The sequence below is a fragment of the Colius striatus genome, chromosome 18 (genome assembly GCF_028858725.1).
Source record: "Colius striatus isolate bColStr4 chromosome 18, bColStr4.1.hap1, whole genome shotgun sequence".
NCBI classification, from domain to species: Eukaryota; Metazoa; Chordata; class Aves; order Coliiformes; family Coliidae; genus Colius; species Colius striatus.
In genome coordinates, this window is record NC_084776.1 from 11,649,668 (window position 1) to 11,657,350 (window position 7,683).

Here is a 7,683-nt window from a genome sequence, read left to right on the forward strand (position 1 = left end):
AAGCATAGAGGATTTTTTCCACCCAGCTTCACTTCTGCTGCCTCTGCAGCAGTTCCCCAAACCCAGGCTGCTTACGTAGGGCTTGCCCAACATCATTGCTCCCTGTGTCATGAAGAGGGCATGTGATACCACATAGGAGACAAGGCACCAAACCAAAACAACCCTGCAAAGGTGGGCAGACCTGGTGGGCCTAACTCATGGGCTCAACCCATCCCTTTTGAAAGTCTTCAGAAACAGTGGGGGAAAAAAAGCCAAGGTTTAGCTTCAGGTTTAGCTACTTTTAAAGGCATCTCAAGCATGACTAGTACACTTAGTAGATCCTCTCGCTTCTAGGAGCCACTCCTCCAGTGTTTACAGCCATGGCATAAGGAGGCATTTGCATCCATGAGTCAGCAGAAGGCACTAGTCTCTCAGTGCCATGGGACAATCAAACCAGACAAGCCAGGTCGCGAACACATCCCCATGAACTGTGGCACTAAGTGTCTGAAGTCACTGCCTGAGCCAGACTGACCAGCCCAGGTCTTCCTCATCCAAACTCCACCATTTTTACCCAGCCTCCCAGTATCCACCAGCATTAAGGGCTGGGATGTCCCTGTGTCCCACAGGCACCAGCAAAAGCAGGCACAGATGAAAACATCTCCCAGAGGATTAAAGGAAAAGGTTGCAGGGCAGCAGCATTTGGGGTGGATTTTGGAGACATTTTTTTTCTGCCCTGGGAAAGACACAAAGTCTTTTTGTATTTGAGGCACAGTAATAGACAAATAGGATCTTTCTGGAATAAGCAGATTAAGAACAGCCCAAGGAAGAGGGTAACACTGTATAATCAGAAGGAAAAAGCCCAAGGGCAAGGTAAACCTGGCTCAGCTGTCCCAGACATTGTTGCTGAGCAGCTCCTGAGCAGCAGCCCATGTCAGGATCTCGTGTCCATGCTGAAGGCTGTTACTGTGATGTTCTCACACCTGAATTTGATCCCTCCCATCAGCCAGCAACGTACAAGTGAACCAAATTACCAGCACACTGTCATCTCCAGCTGAGGAATGGCTCCTGTGCAAGGCATTGACAGAACTCTGAGAAACTCCACCATACAGATCACAACAAAAGGGTGTGTTTGTGTCTCATTCGTCCTCTAAAAACCACAATGTCATTCAGCTCCAGGGCAGGCTCTGGCATGGTGACAGCACCAGAGTGGTATGGGGGGTGCCCAACCCCTGCCACCACCCTGCTCTGCTCCCTTTAAAAACACAGTTCTGGGCTCAGGTGTCTGAACTGATCTTTTCTAATTATTATTATTATTATTATTTGCTCTCTGGGCAAATAAAGGCTCTGCACAAACCAGTCTGACTCTGACTGGATTTGGCACTTCTCAAAGGAACTGGGGAAACCAGTCGGTGATGGGCTGACCCCTCCACAACCAGCACGTTCTGGATGGACTCCTGTCCTGGCTCCCCACACCTGCAGAGGCAGCAGTGACATGCACACTGCCTCCTCCAGCACTTCCTCACCTCTCTCCCTTTAACAGGGAATCTCAGCAGGTCTCCATGCAGGGCTGTAACACCCCCATCACTGTATGTGGCAGCAGGGTTCTCATCCAAGCTTAGCCCTTCTCCTTCTGCTCAATTCAAGTGGGATAAACATGTTTATCACAGGAGCAGTCAGGCCCAAACAGGATTCAACCTCATGGCTTCAGGCTCCCACCCAGAGAAGAGCCCATGAGACTAATGGAAGCATCAGGAAGGACCCACCAACCTTTGAGGGCCACTTGGAATTGGCAGTGAAGCTGCTGAGGAGAGTGGGGTCCTACCTCATCCCAGATTCCAGGCTAAGAAATCACCTCCTTCCCAAAGCAGATCTCTCCAGGAGTCACCCCACGGGAGCCCCCACTGCTGCACCCCCAGCTCGGTCAGGCTGAGGGAGCAGCTCTGCTCTGCCCCACACACATCTCTGCCCGTGAGCAACGTGCTGCTGCGGGGCCCAGGCCTGCGCCCCGCTGCTGTGGAGATGGGGCAGGGAGCCTCCCCCAGCACTGCTGGCACTGGCAGATCCCTCCTGGAGTTTAGATGCACATGTAGAGCCTTGCTACCTGCACAAGATGTTCCACACATCCCAGAGAAGTGCTGGAAACTCGGTGGCCAGGGGCTGCAGGGGACAGAGTGGCAGCTGCCATGTCTCAGGTGCTGTAAGCCCACCATGGCCCCACTCCAGCACAGGCAAAGCCTCCACGGGGTGTTTTTCAACCCATCTTATCAGCACCTCACCCAGCCTCCTCCACAGCAGTTCTGACATGAGTAATACCATGACAAATAGCCCAGTGAGACTCTGCCAGCCGGAGGAAAAGCCTCCAGCTCTGCACCCCTACCACAGCATGGGGGACGTCAGAGCAAAAGCAGCATTGCTGCAGCACAAATTGGTCTGGGCTGGAGAGCACATGCTCCCCAGAAAGAGCACAGAATGTACACCCAGAAGCGACCTTGAAGCTTTTACTGAGCTTCTTGGCTCTTGCCCCAAAATATCCAAGGTGTGACTCTCCCAAAACCAACCCACCATTCCCTCCTGCTGCACTACTGTGGCCTCTGAGCCCCAGGAGATGCCCTTGGTTTCCAGAGAAGCCAGTAAAAGGCAAAGCAGCTGAGTCAGCACCCAGCCCAGGGGAGAAAGCCCTGAGTCAGCTCTACTTCGAGCACAATCCCACACTCCTCTCCCTCTCAGCAGTCCTGGCAGGCCCGTCCTTGCTCCGGCAGCACCGCAGCAGTCTGCACAGGGAGACACAGGGAGGCTCTGCAGGCTGCAGACCAGGCACAGGCCTGTCATTCTCCACAGCTCGGGGCTAAAACCCCATACAAAGAACAACAAACCTTCAGGAGGAGCTCATGACAGCACACCCCATTGCCAGAACAGTGCAGAGCAGGAGAGCTGTGGTGTGGAGTACATAGGGCCTATGTCCTACAGCAGCCTCAGCTCAACAAGCTTCATCTGCAGAAAGGAGGCAAAAGAGGCCCCAGTGGCCCAGTCACGTTCAGTGGCTCAGCCACTTCTGCAGCAACTGGTACTGGTGCTCTCCTTACTGTGCTTGGTGGCCACAAACAGGCAGATTCAGCCAACCTGGGAACTGCCTGTCTGTCTCTTCTAAACCTCTCCCATGAGCTGGGCCCCTTTGAGGCTTTGCAAATCCTCGTGCGTGCAAAAGCTGCTCACCACAGATTCTCCCACATTATAGCTGGAAGTTCTGCACCCCCTCTTCTGCAGGGAACAGGGGGAGGAATAAAGCATGAGACATTTAATCAAACTAGGTGAGATAGGACAGCAGGAAATGGGCTCAAGTGTCACCAGGGGAGGTTCAGATTGGACATTAGGAAGAACTTTTTCACCAAGAGGGTTATTAAGCATTGGAATGGGCTACCCAGGGAGCTGGTGGTCCAAAGACACACAGATGAGGTGCTGAGGGATGTGCTGGGCCTGGCAGTGTGGGGTGAGTGGTTGGACTTGATCTTAAAGGTGTTTTTCAACCATAATGATTCTATTCTAGGTAAATATCGAAAATTACCTTTTCTTTTGTTTTCCCCTCTCCCCACTGCCTCACTCAGATTTAGCTGGATAATTCCATGGATGCTCCCATCTCAGAGGTCAAAAAGGGGCATTTTTGCCTAGAAACTGCTGCTTGGCACTGGCCAACCACACAATGGCACAGTGCCCACATGATAACCTACCTACACTGTGCAGAGCCTGCACAATACCCTACCCACAGGGTGCAGTGCCCACCTGGTGCACAGCTCACACAGCAGCTTGGGCCAGCAGCCCCATGCACCCACAGAATGGGCACTGCCATCCTGCTGCTCCCATCCTGCCCTGGCCCCAGCACCCAGCTGGGGAGAGCGGTGCAGGAGGGGCACAGGCAGCAGTTACACGTAGCCCTCTTCCCTGTTTTCTGCCCAGCTTTGGCCAGAGGTTTCCAAATGCTGCCTGGGGCAAAAGCAGGGTGTTTGGGTGATGCTGAGGTGAGTGGATATGACACCCCCAAAATGACCTTCACAGGGCTATTTTGCTTTCGCTGCCACTAAGCAGTGAAAGGGGGAGGAGGAGAATGCCCACAGTTACTCATAGATGTGTCTCTTGATGACTCTTAGTGAAGCTCTGAGGCAAAGACTGGTGTTTGAAGGAGAAATGGTTATCTGGAGAAGGTACTTCATTTGTTCCTGCCCACCTCAGCCAGCCAGAGCAAGGCTGGATGATCCTCACCAGGAGGAGGCCCTGCAGCAGAAAGAATTGCTTGTCAATGATTGATTTCTCCTCCCTCATCCCAGCAGCTCTGCTCCTCCAGGCCTGAATCTTGTTGCCACCAAGACATTTGTGCACATTGTTTCAGCTCTATGTTGCTTCTAACCCACCTCAGAGACTTGCTCATGTCTCCCTCCTGATATTTTTGTTTTACTTAACAACCAGTTTGGGTTTCATTTTGATATCTCCTGGATCAGCCGGTCCCAATATTGCCAAACTTATTTACCATTCAACCAGCATCTCTGACAAGCATCAGTAAGAGACTTTTCCAGTTCCAGAAACAGATATCATCTAATTAAGCTCTTGATGAGCACAAAGGGCACTCCTGTCTGCCCTGGAGCTGTTGGCCTGCATCAGCTGGTCAGGCTCAGAGCTCCCATCACACTGCAGAGGTGAAGAACACAGCACATCCTCAGGCACAGCCTCCTCCCTGCCCCTGAGTGCTCCAGGTTGCTCAGAGGAGCTTGATGCAAGAGCCAGAGCACCTCTCCTGCCCTCTGCCAGGCTGCTCACTTCAAATCAGACCTGTCACCCTCTCATTTCAAGCAGCACAGAACCAAGGAGGTCTCGCTCTGTACTGAAGACACTGATGCTGGTGTTTAAGGTGTCAACAGTTTGGCTGCACCTTTGTTTGGCTGGCCAGCATCCTCCTTCACAGCCTGTACGTGTCCTTAAGAGCAGGGAGCAGCTGTTGCACAGAGAACCAGAGCTCAGGGTGCCCCAACACAGGAGATAAACGGGGCAGTTCCCTCCCCTGCAGAGCACAGGCTGAGCTGTGCCAATAAGGTGCCTCTCCCTTACTTGGGGGGGGGAAGAGAACAATAGTGGGTTGGTGTTAAAGCAACATCTGATGCTTTCCAGTATGGAAACTGGGATCACCAGCAGCAGTGGGACAGCAGAGCTTGGAGAAGCAACAGAAAAGAGCTTGATGAAAAGCTGCCTATACATGTCTGTGCTCTCACTGCCCAGCTGGCCTGAGATGGCCCAGGACACATCAACCTGCAGCATGGCCACAGCTCCCATGCAGGAGGCAAAGCCTACCAGCACAGACTGGGGGAAAACGGCCTGTTCCTCCTGACTGGGAAGCAAGCTGGTGTTTCCATCAAGATCCTCTGGTCTGGCTGGAAGCAAACTAAGCACAGCAAGTGCTGAGGTTGGGGAGGTTTGGAGAAGAGATGATCCTCTCTCTCCACAGGATGAACAAGGGCAAAGTGTCTCGGAGGCAGGCAGCAGCTGACAGGCCTCCAACAGCCCCCTGTAGACACCCACACGAGTTTCTCAACCTCCTTATTTGTCACCACGCTGAGCTCTGGGCGGCTCCTGCCTCGGAGGTGACACAGTTCATCAGTGGGCTCCTCACTGATGCTTTATGGAAAAATCAGAGGTTACCATGGAAAGTGTTTTCACTAACAACCCAAACCACACGCCTGCCAGGGCTCAGATGCAAAAACACAGCAGAGGCCTTGTGCCTATTTATGGGTAGCGTTGCCCAACTGAAGGGGACTCTGACGAAGGCAATTCAAGCTCATTAGTTCTGCTTTCTTAGGAACAGATAAGTCTGTTGCCTTAAAGAGGAATTAAATTATGTTAACGAGGTGTCAAGAGGAAGCCCTTCATCTTCAGAGAGCTGCAGTGGTAAGAAAAGCAATGCTTTGCAAGCACCTGCTCCACCTCTGTCCTGAGTCACCTTCAGCCAAGATTTCTCATTAGATGGCAACAAGCATGTCCTCACCCAGTGCTCAATCTGGGTGTCATTTGCCTCTCATTAGGGCACATACAAGCAACAACAGTAACTATTAATCCATCCTCTCCCTCCCCGCTTCCACTGCCAGACAGGTCAAGCTGTAGCAATGATGTTTCAGAGCCTGAAGGGTGAGCATTTGGGAGCTGGATTTTAGGGCAGTGGAGGGGTTCCCTCCCCTGTATCACCTGCACACACTTACTGAGACTCATGCTGAGAGCAAATGCTGTAAGTGCTGGGGAGGATGCACAGCCAAGCTGTGATGCTGCACTGAGAGGCCCGGGAGAGGGATAAGTCATGGGGGGAAATGTTGCAGAGCAAGATCTTAATGCCACTTTGATTAAAGAACTGGCTTCAGAGCAGTTATTGCTCAGATAGACATTCCCAGGCATGCATGTGTGATGGACACAGCGAGTGCAGAGCACTCCCACACTGCATCTCCACAGCTCCTCCTGGAGCTGAGGCAGAGCAAAAAGCAGCAGGGCAGTATTGCTGCTCCTGTCAAGGATTTCCAGGGAGCTCACAGGATGCAGGCAACTTCTCAGAGGAGGGAATGGAGCCAATAGCAGTGGAGGTGGGGGATGGCTTAGCCCCGCTCCTCCTTGGGTAGGCAAACACAGCACTGGAGTAAAGAAAGGCAGCAATTCAGTGCCTGGCCCAAAGTGTAGTCAGAAAAAAAACCCCAGAAAAGTCTATAAACATTTAAACTGCCATAAAAATCAAACTGTAGCCAAAGCTGGAGCTCCAGGGCCAAAGCCTCCCTGACTGTATTTTGCTAGCACTGCCCTCACAAACACTGGCTGAACATTTAATTCAGCCTCTTCCCCTTGCTCCCACAGCCTTGCATAGGAAGAGGAGAGTGGGCAGGTTGGAGACAATTCCAGGAACATGTTGTTCTTCCCTCTTCATCCTGCCAGCAGCCACTCTGTGCTGGAAAGAGCTCATGAAACACCACAGGAGAGGAGAGGTGAGGTACAGGGCTTCTGAAACAGCCTCTTAGACAAAGCCAGGAGTTATCATCTCAGTACTAAATCACAGAATCATTTTTAAAAGCCTACAAAAGGCTGGGCTGAGATCCCTGGAAGTGGAAGCAATGCCACAGGAGAGAGGCTTGGGTAAGCTCAAGACTAGGAGTGAAAACTCTTAAAATTCAGAGCAGGCCAGAGGGAACCTTGAACCAAGCAGAACAGGATGGTGGGTTTGGTGCTTTCCTTACAGGAGGCTGGAAGGCAGTCAGGGTCAAGGCAGCAGATGGATGGGTGCTAAGCAGGGGTTAGAGGTCTTAACAGAACTTGTCCCACTCTCCTGGAGTCTCTCAGTATCCCCTTAGCACAGCTAAAAGAAACTCCCCAACAGGTATGGAGAATGAACCTTGCTGAGAAAGGTCTATGGAAACACTTTCAGAGGGATTTTGGTCCTACTTGAGGCCAGTATTTTGGAATAACCCTGGGGTCTTCTTACCCTTGATGAGTCTCGTGGGACATCATTGTCCCATCCACCTTGGAACTTCCTGCATGCACCTGAGAAGACCATCCTCCAAGTTGCTCCAGATGCCCTTCTGAGCCTCAGAAACAACAATTGCATGAAAGAGGAATGAGGCAAAAAGAATCCTTAAGTGGAAACTTTCTATTTCAAGAACCAGATGGCCTAAAATAAGAATTGGGATGGTA